The following is a 20,517-nucleotide window of genomic DNA, read 5'->3' on the forward strand; positions in this document are numbered from 1 at the left end:
AAGCATCAAACGAACGAAAACAACTGTCATGATCCTAACTTGGTGCCGGTGTTTTCTTATACAGAGCATGGTGGATTAAACCTTAAATGGTATATAAATATGTGCGTGTTATTAAATGTTTAATAGGAACTAAAACAATACTGCAGATTATTGATAATTTTATCAAAATTGTTTTGAAGAGTATCCTTTACAATTTGTTTGAATAGTATGTGTTCTTTTTTTTTACAAAGTTCTTTCTCTGAAAATAAAGAAAATAAACAAAGATCTTGGATGACTAGATAGACTTATTAATTTAGACCTCATATTATTTAATATACTAAAATATATTGATGAGTTTAACGAATGCCATACTTTTTTAAGGTGCACTTTTTATGTCTTCGTAGTGATAAAAAAAGTACAATTATTTTTGTCAATGAAATTGTACATGTTAAATATCCCTTTTTTAATTTTAAGGTAAAGCTCTGTTTATGCTATTTTATGCACAAATGCACACTGATATGAGTTTGTTATGTGTTTTTTTTTCTAACACGGTTATAGAATATGCCCATTTGCCGTTTGTTTAATTACCAAAAAAGCGACTTTTTGTTTTGTTATGTTTTTCACTGTGAATTCATCAAGTTCTTGAAGTTGTGACGACATGATTTCATTTGAAGTGTTGTCTAATTGACATAAACCTCTGGACTATAATTTATGTCAATTAAACACACAATGATAGTGTTGGTGTAAATCATTATCCTATTGTAGACGACAGAGTTGTGTTTAGAAGCAATAAATGTCCTAACATTTGTATAACTGCTTCGAAATTCATTAGACGTGTCTAGCTCTCATAAAAACAGGCTTAACTTTATTTCATGATTTTTTTCTATTCCAGCGGTTCATTCTATATACCAACATTCACTGTAAAGATTTATGAAGAAAGTTGAATATCTAAAAAAAAGGTATAAAACGTTTTATGACTTCAAAGTAATTTCTCAAATAATTGTTCTATTCGTTTGCAATAACATTGTTTATACTTGTTCATAGTTGATACAATGTGTTATAATTTTATTGATTTCTTTTTACTTGTACTAAAGTTATTATCCGGAAACCATCCGTCTTCGGACGACGCTGACAACGACGACATGATACCAATTTACGACCGCAAAAATTTCTGCGGTTGTATAAAAATTTCAAAAATGTACAAATGTACAATGAAATATAGTTTTAGAAATCAATTAGGCTAGATAGGCCTTATAATTTTTTTTTACATAATTGAAGGACCATTTACACTCAGGACCGAGTCATCAGTAGACAGTACAGATGTATTAAACAACCTAGCATCATATTGCTAGTAGCGGGGGTAGCATTCTTTTTAGAAATTTGTCCTTTTTTTTTTATAATATGTTTGGTTCAAATCAAAATGGAATGCTTTTATATCCCTAATACTTACATTGTACATAGAGGTGATACTACTTTGACAAATCCTTGTACATGAAAGTTGTCTGTCAAATCTTTATTTCACAAAGAATGAATTGCATAACAATGAACTGAACTCAAAGCAAAGTACTTTAACACCAAGTCTTTGATAGAACCATGCAAAATGCCTATAAGTGGGTCCACATGACATGTCAACCAAATGAAATGAAATTTTGCACACATGTTATGATAGTCAAGAGAAAAAAAATTCTATCTTTAAAATTTTATTTTTAGCTATTTTTAGATTTTACAGCGCCATCTACTGGAAATGCCTAAATTTCCAAAAAAATCTACAAAAATATCACAATTTTGCTGCTCTGAATATGCTAGATCAGGTTATGTTTAACTGGTATTTGAATTGATTTTTATAACAAGCATCATTCGTCCTTGGAAACTTGACAAAATGTTAAAGCTTGAGTTGCTAAATTTAAAGGCTAACCGGTCCAAAAAGGGCATTTAGGGCATATTTTGGATGAAGGTGTATTACAATAAGGCAGTATGTCTCATAAAATGAAAACTGCCAGTTGACCTTGACCTTTGACCTCAAGGTCAAAATATTTGATTTTTTCCCTGTTTTTTTTTACTAGAGCACACATTTTTCTCTTCCTTGAAGATTTTTTTAATACTTGACACACAATGTCAGCACCTAAATATGATGTGTTGTGTACCATGGATAATGACCTTGATATTTGTCCTTCAAGGTCAAATAAAAGGTCAAGGTCAAATAGGTTATTCTATTCTCAGCCTAAAACACAACATTCTGTCTTGACATGTCAATATGAAAGAGGAGTGTACTGATTGCTTATGAGACATCACAGTTTAAATGGAGTGGAAGCAAGCAATTTTATTTTATAGGCCACAGTACAGCTAAGGGTTTGCCCTGTGGTCATGTTCCGCTCCCTCATATAACGATGTTACTGTTTAGACTTATTATTTTTTAAAAGTTAAGAACTCAATCCGTAACCCATATTTAATCTTAATTGCATTTCTAGTTCATCATGGGGGTCATGCCCTGCCCCCTACATACAATTGATGGTTAAATAGCTTGAAATATGTTCATATTCCTACCTTAAATCATATATATTGTTTCAATCAGACCTTAGAGTACACCAATGATATATAATTTAATAATTTTATATCATGACTAGACCAATTAAGTGTACCATATATTATGTTACTCATGTCCTAACCCCCTGACTCTACAGGGAAGACATTAGTTTTGATTCACTAAAACAGTTCTAACGAGTAATATTTAACTTTAGAAAAAAATCGTAGAATTTTAGCTTAATGCAAAAACTTAAAATACTGCAAATTCAGAAATTAACGTTTGTAATAATATTATAATTGCTTATTCACGGTGACCGTCAAAAATATGAGATTAATCGAAGCAAATTAAATTACACTGTAACAGAATATTGTACATAAATGAATTACAACTTTGGTTATATAACAGCCTATGCCATATAGAGTGTCGGGTTTCCCAGTTTGTTGCAGATCGTGTAGCGACCAATGGGTGTACAATTTTTGGCTGGTTAACTTCTGAGATGAAATGTTGTATCCTTGACATATACCCAATATCTATTCTTGTTGTCCCTCTCAGCATCACATTGCAGCTGGGGATATATAAATGCTGTTCGTTCTTCTATCCGAGCATCGGTTCGTATTGTCAAGTATCTAGTATAATTAATCGTTATCTAATCTAATATCATGCCATTGCTTTCTAAAGATAAATGGTCAAGGCTGCAGATGAGCCCAGTTCAAACAATTAGCAGTTGGGGGAACATTAAACATCGGTTGTTTTATTCATATTGCAAATATTTTTGAATTTATAGAAGGTTTCTTTAGTCAGTTTCTTAGATTTCCCAAATAATAATCAAGACAACAATGAAGATTTTTGATAAATAATGGCTGTTGTTTGAAAGGCACAAGAAAAATGTAAAATTTCTTCAAAAAATTAAAAAGAACCTATTATAATACATTGTACCACATCTTCTTACTTTTATATTGTATGCTTTTTATACGACTGCAAAAAAAAACACATTTGGTTTAAGTGGATGGAGCTCTGTAATTTAAAAAATATATGTGTCAGAGCGACACAAATGGCCCTGTCCCAAAAAGTTGAAAATCTGCAATTTCAATATAAACACATGTGGACACAAACATAATGGTAGTCCCAAATATAAAAAATCAGCTCAAAATCTGGAGGCATATAGAAAAAAAATCCATATAACTGTGATTTTCAATAATTTCTCAAAGTCCAAAGCCCGTAATTTCGTCAAAAATTAGTGGAGCGGAACGAACTTAAACTTGATCTGCAACTCATCATGGTTAACTCACATACCAAAAATAAGCCCAATATCTGAAGGCGTTTAGAAAAAAAAGTCCGTACAACTGTGATTTTCAACAGTTTCTCAAAGTCCAAAGTCTGTTATTTTGGCAAAAATTAGAGGAGCGGAACGAACTTAAACTTGATCTGTAACTCATCATGGTTAACTCACATACCAAAAAAATCAGCCCAATATCTAAAGGCGTTTAGAAAAAAATCCGTATAACTGTGATTTTCAACAATTCCTTACGGGTTGCTGCTACAAGGGGGTTTCAAAAAGGTAAAGGGGGGATTTTTTTTCCAATTCATTAAAGGGATTCATATTTTTTTTCCAAAATTTTACAAATTTCAAATTCGATTGCACAGTATTGCATAATAAAATTGTTAGATCTTTGACCACATTTATTTTGTGTCAGAATTATATATATTATGTCAAAAAATTGATTTCAATCTAAACTCAGACAGTATCAAGGATGGGTTTGGGTCCAAAATGCCCCAATTGTTTAATGTTCGACATCTCCGGTCGTATCTGGCTGCGCTCAGCGAAGCATTTTATATAAGCAAGGTGGAAAAAACTGAAAAGACCTCGTTATGAAGGCTGTGAATGTTCGTGTCAGTGTAAAAGTGTAATTTTGACATAAAAATATATAAAGTATTACTAAAGATTGCTTCAGCCATTATCTCTTAACCATACAAAAAACTGTCCAAATTTCATAAAATCTAAGTTTTGATAAAGTTGTTGGTGTTAAAAAAAAAGAACTAAATGTTGACGCTACTGCAAACAACGAAAGAATATAGGATCGCTTTATCTTACTTTTGCAACATGTATTATGTATTATCCAATTGGTCATATAAAAATCAATGTTAATTTGACTATATTTTTTTTAGGTATTTACACCTTGTTAAATTATTTCTCTTTTCTTTTAAAATATTCTTTGAAACTATATGGATATACAGATTGTTATTCTATAAATGTTTGTTATCAATTAACAACTGCAAATTTTTACTTTTTTCAACAGAATAGTACAAGAAATCCTGATTGTTTTAGTCTAAACATTCTCTTTAACACCTTTGTTTTATATTTATCTTTATGAAAAGAAAGGAAGTATTGAAAGGCTTAAGATTTATCAAGAGCAGAACACTAAAAAAATTTCTTCAGATTGTTGAAAATGCATTTTTTCTCAGAATTACCTCCCTTTGTATCATAGATAATCAATATTTATGGCATTATTTATTTTGATTGTATAGTCTTCATTGTTAGTTTAACATTGTTAGGTATAATAAATAATAAATACATTCACAAAATTGTCTACGGATTGATATATTAATTTCATTGATTTCAGAGAAAGGGAAATTTGAATATTACATGTATTCAAGGAGAATTTTAGAAAGTACTAACCCAACCATCGTATATGCTAAAATGCGTTAATAACTATGTATCTTAATACAACCAAATAAATATATACTTTTATGTTTAACATGTGTACTGAGAATTGGTAAGTTTGAAAAAAGTTATTTTAATTTTTTTTAAAATCATTTCTACTAGATTATCTCCCTTTGTACCATATACATTCAATATATGTGGCACCATAAATTGTAATTGAACTATGGTCATTGTTACTTTGAATTAATTTGTCAATTATTGTACTGCTTTTGAAAAAGAAACACTTACATTCGCAAAATTATCCACAAAATACTAGTTTAAATTCATTGATTTATAGAGAGAAAATGTAGATTTAGCAATTGTTTAGAAGAATTCTACAATGTACTTGAAAGAGACCCCAGCAAGGGTATTAGCTAAAATGCATAATTAAGTATTCCAATTGATAAAACAAAGTGAGTTATATTAATAATTTTAATGGACCAAAGGCTGGACAGCTTTTGAAATATGTACTTTTTATGATTTTCTGAAAATATTTTTTACTGGATTATCTCCCTTGTAATAATCCACAAACTGTTTCTTGAAAAATGTATGTACTGATGAGTTTTTAAAGCTTTAACACTTGATTATTCAATAAATCATCTTTCTCCATCTCGTTATTTTTCGCATTTATAAGTTTCAGGGTGTTGAAATTGGTTAATTTCATAGAAAAATACTTCCTCAAACATGGGAAAACTGGTTCCCGGTACATTACAGCATCTCCAAGCTGAAAGACACGGGAACCAGATGAAATATTTTCAATATGAACTTCTTTCATAATGATGTTTAAGCACACAAAGTTTCAATCGAATCTGATGACCCCCCTTGTGGACTGTTTTGCATGGTTCTTATGGGAGACTGGATGTTAATAATACACTTAGACAAATGACTAAATCCAGTGATATACTTTGTACTACAGGTCCTTCATGAACATCCATCGACCAAAACCATATCTCAAGAACATTCCATACTACATGGTTGGATTAAGAAGTCCTGAAAAAGACATGATTTTTTTTTATTGTATTTTTAGTATATATGCACAGGTTAATAAAACTTTCTTGTGGTATAATCATTCAATATCTAGCAACTATCAATTTGCTTCATGCACATATTGATATAGGTTGAGTGTCCCTCTGTTGGAAATAAGAACACACCTCCACCTCATTTTCATGTTTTAGTCAACTGACAAAACATTCAAAACTATAAAATGTTATCTAAGACTTGTCAGTGTCTATTCACAGTTGCCACTGAATCAGTGATATATGTACACATAATTATATACATGTAAGACTAAAATTATGAAGTACATATATAAGACTAAACTGACATTTGGTCTTTACTACATCTTCATTCCCCAAGTCATTTTTAAATCTGACTTCATGATAAAATAAGATTCCATATCTACATGTAACCAATGAAAATCAAATATCACTCTAATAGACTAGCATTTAAAGCCCAGTTTTCTAAAATGGTAGCCAGGTGGAACCTAGAACTAAAACATTAGAAACAATATAACTGAAATATTTCAAATGCATGTATATTTAATAATATAAATTCTCCAAAATTCACTATATTTTCCCCTTTTTTATCTTCTGTTCGAGACTGTATATTGACCTCTATAGATGTCTTTCAATTACATTCAGTTTGGTGTGGGTTGATCATGTTTGATTGTTGTACATGTTACAACCAGATGCTCGGCAGGGCGCAGCTTCATACGACCGCAGAGGTTGAACCCTGAACAGTTGGGGCAAAAAAAGTATGGGCACTACATTCAAGCTTAGGTTTTGAAATAAGGGGGAAAATGTAACCTTTTCAATTTATAAAAAAGGGGGTATACATTTCCATAGAATAAAACTTTTCTGAAAGATGATTCCATTTATTTTCAATAAATTATAAATATTGAAGTCTATCTCATGCATCTAGAAACAGGCTCAACATTATTTCTATACATGTATTAACATATTCCAAAATGTGGACAAACCTACATTAAATATTCTACTTCAATAAGTGGAGGAGATCAAATTAAAAAGTTGCAATGGTTAAATACTCTAATGGCAGTACTTTCTGCTAAAATCTCATGTGTAGAATGTGATATACCATTTTTGGGTCTATATATTGTCCTTTATATTAAGGTCATTTTGACACAGCAAAATATAAAGAAAATGTAAACTATGATCTGGAAATTAAGTTCTTTTTCGCAAAATAAACCCACTAAAACTGAACTTTAAATGCAAAAGACCCCTAAATGGCTAACAGATATTGCTATAAAGAATAGTCCATGATTATACATATAATTATAGAATTCATGAAATTTACACTGATTCTGTCAGTTGAATGGACTAGAATGAGATAAATTATATAGACACAAAGGTTTTTTCCAACAATTGTGAATTAAATCAGTTGTAATTTATGGTTGATATATTTATGTATATGCATGTATGTAGATCATTGGCTTTTCAACGCATTGATATTTTACAATATCGATTATCTTTTTATTGTTCTATTGTTGGTATTTTTCAGTTTCCTAAAACAGTTTTAACACAACATGAGCGCAAGCTTGATAAGGTGTCCTCACACATTTTAACGTGGCTGCAAAAATTTTGGTTGACATATGTGTCCTCTTTTCATCCGTTATTGTGCTATTAAAAATGCATTCTGGCGTCACAATTTCATTTGAAAAGGCATGCAAAGTACAAATTCAAATGACATACGATAACATATGATCTGACCATATACATGTACATGTATGAGGGTAGTAATTTGGGTACCTTATTAAAGTATTCTTGCCAAATGAAGATTAAACAGTAATTTTTAGACATGACGATAAAATGTACACTTTTTTCAGACGATAAACAAATCAGCTGAATTTGACAAATCACGCTATTTGTTTTCCAAAAATAACAGTAAAGATAATTATTTGAGACATCTGTAAAATCACCTTAAGGATATTTTGACTAATCGCAGTTAAATTTTAACCAATTTAAAGCTAACAGTAGCTGAGAATGACTGTTTGACGCCTGAAAGTAAAGGGCATTAACACACTCATGTATGTACATGTTATCAGCTTTTCTACATATAAGCCAGTGAGCCGCAATGAACTTAATGGCGAGTGAGTGCAGCTAATGAGCTAATGTGAATCAAATTGTGTCCACAGTGGGGGAAATTTTAAGGGATCTATACGAAGAAAACCAAATCTGTTCATCTGTTACTGGCTTTTTCACCTCCATAACTTGGCCTATGACATTTTTTACAGACGAAATCGAGCTTGATAACTTCTCACACATATGTATAGATTATCAGCTTATCTACACATGAATATCATTAAATAATTGCCAGTAAACCGTAATGAAAATTTTTAGCGAGTGAGCCCAGCTAATGAGCTAAAATGAATCAAAATGTGTGCTCAGCCAGAGTTGGTGAAATTCTAAGGTATCTTAACAAAGAAAACCTGCAAATCTCAGTGGCGGATCCAGAACTTTCCATAAAGGGGTGAGGGTCTCTGACTGACCAGAGGGTTGCCCACTCCCGTCATGTTTCGATGATTTTCTATATAATCAACTAAATTTTTCCCACCCCCTGGGTCTGTCTGTGCATCTGTTTATCGTTCTGCGAAAAAGTACTAATACTTGCCTTCCCCCTCCCCTTACTTGGCCCTAGACAGTTGCTCATCTGTTTATCTTTCTATACTGCCATTTTAAGACTACAGATTACATGATTATATATATATACAAGATTTGTAATCAGCAAGTAATCATATGAATGTGGCTTTACCAGATACACCAGGTAGGCAACTAGTTCTAGGAACAATATTGCTTGCATCAAACATAACAAATGTCATTCATGAAGATGAATGCTGATTTTGCAAAATGCAAAAAAAATAGTTTTTGTAAGAATCAAAATTATTTTTTCAAGGTTAATTGACGCATTGACAGGATTTTCTTTATCTGAGTACATACAAAAATCCATTAAATTTTTTGGCAAACAAACCACCTCCTAGTATAACCTTTTTGAGGAAAACCATATTGAACTTGTCAGTGAGATGAAATACCAAAACACAACAATATAAAGTGAAACTGTGAGCCTACTCATAATATTTCGGTAAACAGAAAGTTGTTGAGTGATGAATCCGAAAACGCATCACACGCTATAGCTGACTTATATTGAACCTAAAACCAATTTTAGAAATCATCGTATTGTAGTTCATGAGAAAAATGCGACAAAAAACATTCATCGGGCGGACGGAATTACTGACGGATGGACGGATAGACAGACAGGGGTAAAACAGTATACCCCCACTATTATTTAAAGGGGTATAACAAGGAATATATAATGCCAAAGTTATCGCATAGACAGAAAAACAAAGGACGTAGTATGTCTCTCTAGTTCATCTAGCTTCTAACGATTCTGCATATTTATAAATACAATACTTTTAAATATTTGGGTTGTGAGAGTCGCCAATGAAGCTTAATCCAGAAAAGTGCTTCTTTCTATATCTATTCGTAAGAACTAAATTTATAAAGTGATATTTTTATATTTACAGATAATCTGACGTAGAAATCTTCTTGCTAATTATGCACAATGTACGCATATTCCAATGTATAACAAAGACAATAAAGTTGTTCGTCGTATTTACTTTTCTGTGTAGCTTAGTCATTAGCATACTTCATATTTCCAACGTTGGTGTCCATTACTGGTGTTCAGATCAGCAATTAAGAAATTTAGCGTATAATAAGTATGCTGACAAGCATTGGGCAAGATTGTATGTACAAAGAGTAACGCCAGATCTCAAAACCGCTATCGAGTATGCTGTTGTCACACAGTCAAAAGATATATAGCAAGATATTTATTATAAGTAAATTACCAAAACAAATATATATTTAAACCGATTAATTTAATAAATTTAGTAATAAATGAAAAATGATGGAAGTTATGATAACATTGTTACAAAGTATTTTCTTTCAAAATCATTTTATCAGATACCTTGCGTTAACATCCAAGCGCGTTCTTCACCATTAAATAATTTGGCACTTTAATATTCCTAATACCTGAATTAACAGAAAACGTATTTGTACTAGGAGAGATTAAAACTTGATATACGGTACTAATTTATTTCATTGATGAATAAATAAATACTTACGGTAGGTTAACTCGGTACAACAGGACAGCTTTCTATTATCAGTTAAGAAACGAGTGAGATGTTTGACTAGCTATAAAACTAGGTTCAGTGCACCATTTTCTACGGAAGGAAATGGCTGTACCGAATCAGTAATACGACAGTTTGTTATACTCGTTTGATGTGTTTGATATTTTCATTTAGCCTTTTATTAAGGGACTTTCTGTTTTGTGTTTTCTTCTTATAAGTTCCTTATTTTTCTTACCTATAATCCTTTGGAAAGAAAATTGCCATATTCTGAAATAAATTCGATTATTATGAGTTAAAAATATAAGGTTTATCATTAAATTTTTGATATCATTTATTTGTCCTAAACATAATTGATATATTTTAGGGACTTTTGCACCCCAATCTTTTCCAACATAAGCTAACGAAGTATAAAGAATATTCTTCTCCATCGTTTGACAATTATCATCGGCTATAATATCTGTGTATATGAGTGTGAATTAAATCAACAGAAAATACCAAAACTACCATGGAGACGTGCTTTATAAATGCCCATATGCCAAATATCCGCTATAAACACATGACGCAACTATTGATCACCGTAAATAAATGAAGGATAAACACTGCCGAAGATTTCATCAACATCGGTAAATCTTTTCGTCACAAACAAACATAATGAGGATTTTCTTTTAAAGCACATTTTCATTCATATTGGAATGGGTAGCTTTCGTTTATGAAGTCTTTGGAATAATTGTGTGTTTTCTTTTTTCGGAATACCATAAAATCTTAAGAATATGAATACTGCAAAATATTTAAAGTTGGACAATATAAATTTAAGATGTTCGAATCTTGTAATCAAGGTTACAGGTTCAACAAAATACAGGTTAATTGGTTGGCCGTAAAAAATGTTTCTAAGTAATACATTTCAATTTTGTGAAATGAATGTGATACATCTAAATGAAATGCTGACACAAGTTTGCAGATGATGTAAATGTCACACATCACGCAATAAAAACATGCAATTCTATTTTTATTATAATCAAACGCAATAAATGTTATTAACACTTTTCCGAAGGTCGGTTTATCATTAGAAATGAATGAAACAGATGTCAATCTTTGAAACAGCAAACTCAACTAAAACAAAAAAGAAGATATTGATTAAAAAAACGATCAGATCTATACACTGTTACGTGTTTATGCTAGTTAAAAATTCTTGTAGTATAAAAATGTTGGGAATTCATCTAAAATAAGTCATACGCATTGATCTAATGTTATACAGTCGAATCAATCAAATCAAATAAAAAATTGCATATGAACTGAGGGATGTCACACAACAATAAAATACGCTCCTTTCGGCATTTATCTAACGAACATACAAAGAAAAGACAAATCTTTAACCTTGGAATTGTTTATATTTATGACTCTTTGATGAAACAATCGATTTTATTAAAAGTGTAAGAGCGTAATTATATAAATCTTTTGCGAAACAAAATCCAGGAATATAATATCAGTATGTTATTTTATTTATAAGATTAGTATAAACGACATGTATTCTAGAAAGTAATGGAGGACATTTTCAACAGTTATCACCGCAAGACAGTTATTTTCCTGGATATTTTGATAATACTGAACTCCCTCTTATTTGTTATATTTACAAGAAATCTACCCGGAAATATGTGTTTAATTATAGCCAATTGTGTAAAGATATAAATATCATTGAAAATACACCTATGTCGTGTAATTGCAGAAATTCCGAATACACCTATGGCCCCATTTCCCATGTCATAACAGGAGACCTTAACATCGTTCGCGACCGAGAGTTAAAATCATTCCTCAGTAAAGGACCTAAATATTGTCCAACGTCAATTATTAATTGGAATGAGTGTCGTAATATCATCCACGACTCACTCCATACTCACTGTTTGAAATGGGTAAAACGGGAAAAAGCTGACAAAAAATCTTTGGACTCTTTTTTTAATTCAGTAATGAAGATAGTTGATATTCGAATACAACATTTTAAAGAACATTTTACTCTTAACAACAACCATAAAAACCCTATTTCGCGTATCAAACATAAACTAAAAGAACTACATGTAGCCAAAGAATTTGTTTTTGTCCAGGCTGATAAAGTTGCTAATAATATCATTACTGTTTGACGTAAATTTTATATAGAGGTTCTGTAAAAGGAAATCACGAATTCACCAACATTCCAACTGACATCATTTTCAGAAAACGACATCTGTAACAAACACAAACTTTTAGCTACTTCTTTACAAGCAGAACCAATTACAATGAAAGTCCCAACTATGTACTGGCTTCCGAAGCTACACAAAAAAACCTTACAAATATAGATTTATTTCACCTTTAAGCCATTGTTCCACTACAACGTTGTCTGTTTTACTTACTAGTACACTTGGTACAATAAAAAACCAAAAACCTGATAATAAATTGTTCAAATAAAGCCTTTGAAAATAGTGGAATTAATTACTTTTGGAGTGTCAAAAACTCGTTGGAAGTACTTGATAAATTGCATGCATATATTGGTGATTTTGAATCTGTTCAAAGTTTAGATTTTTCTACCCTTTATACAACTTTGCCTCATATTCTTATTAAGAAAAAATTCACATCCCTTATTAACTTGGAATTTAAAAAGTCAGAATGCGAGTATATATGTTCAAACTCTTTTAGGTCATTTTTTAGTAGCAATAAACAAAAGAACTATGCCAATTGGACATGCTTTGATACTATATATGATCTTGAATTTTTACTTGATAACATTTAGTTCGCTTTGGAGATTCCGTATATCGTCAAGTTATTCGAATTCCAATGGGGACTAACTGTGCACCACTTATTGCCGACCTGTTTTTGTGTTGTTATGAGTTACAATTTATGACTAAAATTAACAAAGATCCATCGAAACAACATTTGATACAAAAAATTAACAATACTTTTAGATATTTGGATGATATATTGGCTCTCAATAATGACGACTTCAGTATGTATACTAAAGAAATTTATCCTGCTGAACTTACTTTAAATAAAGCTAATACTAACAATGACCACTGTCCTTACCTCGATCTTGATATCTATATCATTAACGGGAAGCCTAATACAAAAATTTACGATAAAAGAGATGACTTTTCATTTCCTATCGTAAATTATCCATTTTTAGATGGTGACGTTCCCTTGTCACCATCTCATGGTGTTTATATATCTCAACTTGTACGATTCGCTCGTGTATGTAACAACGTATTAGATTTTAGCGAGAGAAATTTATGTATTACTGAAAAAATAATACACCAGGGTTTTCGATATCACAAACTGTTTAAAACATTTACTAAATTTTATTACCGGTATAAGGAAATAATTCGTAAATATAACTCAACATGCAGACATCTTATACGTTCAGGTATTTCACATCCAATCTTATATGGTAATATTCTTTACAAAGCACAAAAATGTCAGTATTCACTTCAAAAGCTTACAAAACCTTTAAACAGACTTATTAAGAAGGGATATAGGTACGATACTGTTGTCAGGTCATTAAAGACTGCATATTTTGGTTTTAATATTGATTCACTTATAGGGTCTTTGCATCGGAACTAAACACATTTATGTAAAAAAAAACAGTTATTGGCATGACACGGGTTATGTTCTTCTCAAATATTTTATGATAGTATGATACTAAACCCCTAACGGGAGGGATTGTGCCTGATATTCATATGATGAAGACATAATCTTTCAATCAGTTTAATTGAGGTCTGGAGCTGGCATGTCAGTTAACTGCTAGTAGTCTGTTGTTATTTATGTATTATTGTCATTTTATTTATTTTCTTTTGTTACATCTTTTGACATCGGACTCGGACTTCTCTTGAACTGAATTTTAATGTGCGTATTGTTATGCGTTTATTTTCTACATTGGCTAGAGGTATAGGGGGGAGGGTTGAGATCTCATAAACATGTTTAACCCCACTGCAATTTTGCGCCTGTCCCAAGTAAGGAGCCTCTGGCCTTTGTTAGTCTTGTATGATATTTAATTTTAGTTTCTTGTGTATAATACGGAGTTTAGTATGACGTCCATTATCACTGTAATAGTATACATATTTTTAGGGGCCAGCTGAAGGACACCTACGGGTGCGGGAATTCTCGCTACATTGAAGACCCATTGGAGGCCTTCGGCTGTTGTCTGCTTTATGGTCGGGTTGTTATCGCTTTGACACATTCCCCATTTCCTTTCTCAATTTTATGTATTGTTTTTTTTTTTTTTTTTTTTTTTTTATTTTATCTAATTCAGCATTTAGGGACATGTATTGCTGTCAAGGCCTTGTATCTAATTTTGAATTTTTTCTTAACCTTTTGCTATATTTTTTGGCGGTCTAAATTTTTATTTTCGTTTACGTTTTGAGGTAGTTCGTACGTTTCTTGTTATTCGATTTGAATCATTGCATACAGTCCGATATGCGGTTTAAATAGAACAATAGAATTCGACCTCTTGTGTTTAGAAAGTAGAAAAGTGAAATAAACTTTGTATACGGTTGTCAATATGTCACAAAAGTTACTTTCCGTAAAGTGTTATGAATATTTGCATTCACGTTGATTAATTTTCGTATTGTACAACTGTTAACAATGCAACTTGCAAACAATCGTTTTTAAAACGACCATAATTCAAGTTGTTACGTCAATAAGTAGGTCTCCTTATAAACTGCTGCTTTTTTTTGCCCGACATAGAAAAAATCTGGGGAAAATTACGAATAAAGAGAAATGAATTATCAATCGGTTAAGACCATTCCAATAGTGGCACACTTAAATTTGACATTTGTACGCAATTTCAAAGTTGGGTGTTATATGGCGGGGTTTTGTTAATTAATCAACGCATCGAACACACCCCGTCCTATATATGTAACATCACATGACTTTTTAGTGATTAAAACTATTATTTAAAAATAATATTTCCATGTTTGACATGTTTTTATTCTTAAACAATTACAATTACTCCGACAGTCATAGTTTCTGTATTATTTAAAAAATTTTGTTACGCTTTTTGTTACAATAGTTATAGTTTGCCTGGGGTGACAGGTTTCATAGACGGTACACATATTCGACTGTCAGCTGCTATTGGTGGTGAAAGGACTACTATAATAGAAAAGGGTATCCATCTATTCAGTTGCAGGTAAAACATATCACAGATCTTTCATTAGTAGCTATACAAATTTCAATTGAAATAAAGTTTAATCATGTACAACGATGTCTGTTTATGGGGTTTCTGATTAACATCCAACCAGTAACAACTTCCATTAAGACTTTTGTCATGTCTTCCTTCAGGTTCATTGATTGGTGACAAAGTTTTTAAGCAATTAACAACTGACACATTTCTTTTCTGCCGGTCAAGTTGTTGTCTCTTTAACAGTTTTCCATTCTTTATTCTAATTTACATGATTATTTCATTGATGTTTTGCAGGCAGTGGTGGACACCAATATGAAAATCATTAATGCTTACACCGGATGGCCAGGCTGTGTGCATGATGCACGCGTTTTAAGAAACTCAAGTGTATACATCAAAGCTGAAGCTGGCGAGCTTTTTTCACAAAATTATCACATCTTCGGGGACAATGCATATCCTCTTCGTAATTGGCTAGTACGCCATTTAAGAACGTTGGAAATCTGACAAGGCAACAAATTAAATTTAACAAAAGGTTATCAGGTGTGAGACAAACAGTTGAAAGAGCCTTTGGTCATCTTAAAGGGCGATTTCGCAGACTCAGAGATGTGCCTCTTCATGATCATAAAGAAGTTTGCAACCTTATTATTGCTTGTTGCGTCTTACATAACTTGTGTATTATTAATGAGGATGATGTGGAAGGATACATTGAATATAAGGAAGAAGATCCCAATAACTTTCCAAATGTTTACCAAAATGGACATGCCGGTGTTCTAAGGCGTTTACAGCTTGTTAATGTACCATATATCTTACATATTTTATATATAAACAAATCGAACACAAATGAGCTGGGATAATGACAGAGGTAATTAGGCTCAACCCTTGCCCCAAATTTTAGCTGCTTTAGTGGGTTATACAGAGACTAGTGCTTGTGTCAACCTTGACTTGCGGTTTAAAGACCCTACTAATTTTGTAGCTAGGAATATCAATTTAAATGTATAGAATGGGCAAATATAGGCGCACCGAAAAATGTTTAACTGGATTAACCACCAAATCAGAACATTAAGAGCAAGGCATACCAAACACGTGTCCGTCTCAAACTCGAGTACTCGTCTTTAGTATTGCAGGGTCTTATTCAAACATTGGAGTACAAACCACCCATATCAGCCCTTAGAAATATAAATAAACGACGGCGGTTTTATTTAAACCCATCTGTTGATTATGTCTTCTACAGAAGAAAAACTATATACGGAGATTCACACTCATCAACCTTTCAACTATTGTGCCTTCTTTATCTTTGACCAATCTTCTATATAATGGCCCTCTCTTTTACAATTGTGACACCTTCCTTTTCTTGCATAACTAGGTTAGACATATGTCATATTTCACTTTGCATTCTAAATCACCGAAGTGTAGACAAACAAACCATTAAACTTTCCATCAGGCTATGTCATGCACCGTTTTCCTTTTCACCTTTTTATTTGAACATAAATAGAATATGTTGTAGTTATCCAACTGCCAAGTTTGATTAATGTTTCATTTATCGGCCTCAAATTCAAGATACTGAAAATATCTTATTGAACCACCAAGCCATCTATAAGATACTGACCAAACAAACATTCATGTACATGTACCAACAAAATTACTCGTATCTGTACATGTTCAACTGAATGACAATGAACTTCTTGCATTTGTCATCAACGCAACTCAAATGTTTTCCATCCCAGTGGTGGTTAGCTGTGCACCTCTTTCTCTAGAAAGGAAGGTAAACACAATATGAAAGTTGTCGCTAACAATGAAACTGCCTCAGTCCCACCACCAATTTAAGCAGCCCTACTCGGTGATCATGTTTGTACTTTAGGTGTTTTCTTCAAGACTAGTCTTAAGGGGCTTCAACTATAGGTTAGAATTCAAAATTGCAAAATGTAATAGCAATCAGACATTTTCCAGATGTATATCTTTCCCTGTCAGCACCATCGCACTATTCACCGTTTCTCCTGTTAAACCCTCATACTCCTGAACACGTTTCTCCACAGAGTAATCTATTAAAATATTGTCCCTTTTCAGCTTTGCTAAACTTGAATCTGATATCGGCTCCACTTGAGACCTCATTATACAGGATAACCGGGATTAACAGCTTTCCTATCAGCAAATGTATAAGTTTCAACACACCAGCCATATAAATCAACTAAAGTAAACAAAACAGCTAAATGTCACAAATCTATCCCACAAATTTGACAAATATACAAAGTCTGAATTCGATAAGACATAATGCATAATAAATTATGACACATATCAAGTATGCAACAATCAGAAAAGGTCTACTCGACTATACACACATCAAAAGAAAATTCTAGTTCTAAGTATACAAGGTATAATTTCCCTTCTAAATTATGTAATAAAATAAGAAAAATAAAGGTATACTATATATATATATATATAAAAAAGGATGTCATACATATAACAAAGGGGGAAACCATTGTCAAACTAAATTATATGTATTTTTTTTTAACCAAAAAATCCAGCCTTTCGTCATTTTCATAAAAACAAACATTGTAAACATATATTATTACTCCCTCCTAAGTATATGATACCCAAGTGTAAAATAATTGCAACAAATATTAAACAAACATCACAACCAATACAACATTGAACGTTGTCCCAAAAGTCGAACGCACCTTAGAAGTTGTACGTGAAAATATCCAAATTTCACTTTAATAAAGAAAGTAAAATTATAGGGAAATACATGCTACTTTCATCAATTATTTAATACTATGCACGATGTAAATATAATTGTGAAGAAAAAGGGCGGTTGATTTTCTATATAATGGGAACAACAGAATGATACATAGTCAGCCGTAAAACACTTTTCCACCACAGTAAAACATAACAATAATGTTCCGACATGCGAATCTAGAAAACAATTTAATGTCCGTCACGCATTCAACATAGACATCATAAAGTGCATTCAGCTTTCTGACAAATACAAAACGATTATAAAATGGTAAAGAACAAGATATTAAAATAAAGTTACGTTTTTTTCTTCTCCCTATCATTTAAATAACCTAATACCATAACATAACAATATACTTGCAATTAACATTACAATTGAATCAACAACTTCTTACCACATGCCAACACTCTTCACGAGAAAAATTGGCGTGTCTCAACATTATCCAAAAATATAAACAGAAATACCGAGCAAAAACCTTGCTATCTCTTCTATGTCTAAAAAATAATTCCAAAACGCACTTTCTCTTCCAATGTTCAACTACTTTAAAATAAATTCAAATACACTTTTCTCTTCCAATGTTCAATTATTTCAAAATAAAGGCCCTAAATTGCCTCGTTCAATTTTATCGAATACACCTGTGACTACATTCCGCATGTACAACAGCGTGTAATAAACACCCTAGTACTACTCGACTAGGTACACAAATATTGCAATTCTTAGGCCGCACCTATTGATTGCCAAAAATTTAAAAAAACCTTTTTGACACCTGTAGATACATTCAACATGTACAACAGCGTGTAATAAAAACTCTAGAACTACTCGACTAGGTACACAAATGTTGCAATTCTTAGGCCGCACCTATCAATTAAAATAAATAACTTACGCAGTTAGTGCACTCAACACAATGTCCCAAATGGACAGAATGACAGGCCAACTGTTCAGGCCGACAGTTCAGCAAATAATGACAGGATAACTCACCTTGTCTATTCTCGCGATATCTCATTTAAGATAGCACATGATAGTTTTCCCCTTTGAGGCCCGCAAACTTAATGAATTAATAGTTGATAAACTTACAACAGTTAAGATATTTTGCCCGTCAAAGTATACCAATAAGTAAAATTATTTATCCTTTCAAAACATTTTTATATAATTGACAAATGAATATAGTGGTGTAGTTTCATCAATTTATTACACAACAGATGTCATGTCAGAAGTCACGGTAACGTCATGCACGTTTCTAAAAAAATGACAAATGCCAAACATATAGGCATTTGAGTAATTGTTCTATGATAATTTTGGTATTCTTGTCTTTTATTTTTGTTAATGTGCTTTGTCTATATGCCTTTTTGTGTTTCTTTGTTTCATTTTGTTTGTTTGTATATTGATCAAGATTATTACACTATGTTAACTACTGTACCCCTATTTTTGACATTTTTACCTATTACACTGTATAGCTTTTTGTTTTGTTCACACATCGTTGTCAATATAATTGAATTTGATGACACTGTAATACCAGTGAGAGGTTCAGATAGCTATAAAATCAGGTTTAATCCACATTTTTCTACGTTATGAAATGCCTATATCAATTCAGGACTATGACAGTTGTTATCCATTCGTTTGGTGTGTTTTAACTTTTTATTTTTGCCATTTGATTACTGACTTTTCGTTTTGAATTTTCCTTGTAGTTCAGTACTTTTGTGAATTTACTTTTTACATATTGATCTATTTAATACTAGATAAATTAGACAGACTGATCCCCTCCCCCCCAAAAAAAAATAATTGAAAATTAAAAATTACTATACTCACATTTAAAACATGAGACATGAGTCATATAAAACATTTGTTTGGCTCACATCTCAGCATTAACATTTGTTTAGAACAACTAAATTTGGACTTGTTTGTTCCATAAAGTATCACCAGCCATAAGTCAAGACTAAGTGTGCAGACATAAAATCAGAGAAAATATATCAAGGTTACCATAGATAAAAAGCTGATAAGTAAAATATTTGCCTATTTTAATATTCAATTATATTTAATTACTGGCATCTTTGCAGGTCATGAAAATAAGATGATTTTTACTTTTTACAGTTCATATCTAAATATTGAAGTTTTGGAGCTAAAAAAACGTCACTTTATGAAAAAAATATCCTACAGCAAGAGTGATACATCTACCATGTTGAATTACATGTAAATCTTATTGCGGTGAAGATTTTTTTGATATCAAAGTTTGTTATAAAAATGCATTTTCAGTTAAGTTGACTTCTCATTTAGCTAAACACTTTTATATGATATAGTGATATATGAT

General features: G+C 31.7%; 1 pseudogene; it reads left to right on the top strand.

Annotated features, from left to right (window-relative positions):
- The first annotated feature begins 5,260 nt into the window (after positions 1 to 5,260).
- On the top strand, positions 5,261 to 16,335 carry LOC134688010 (putative nuclease HARBI1; annotated as a pseudogene).
- Positions 16,336 to 20,517: the final 4,182 nt, after the last annotated feature.

This window comes from Mytilus trossulus, chromosome 10 (assembly GCF_036588685.1).
Source record: "Mytilus trossulus isolate FHL-02 chromosome 10, PNRI_Mtr1.1.1.hap1, whole genome shotgun sequence".
NCBI lineage: Eukaryota > Metazoa > Mollusca > Bivalvia > Mytilida > Mytilidae > Mytilus > Mytilus trossulus.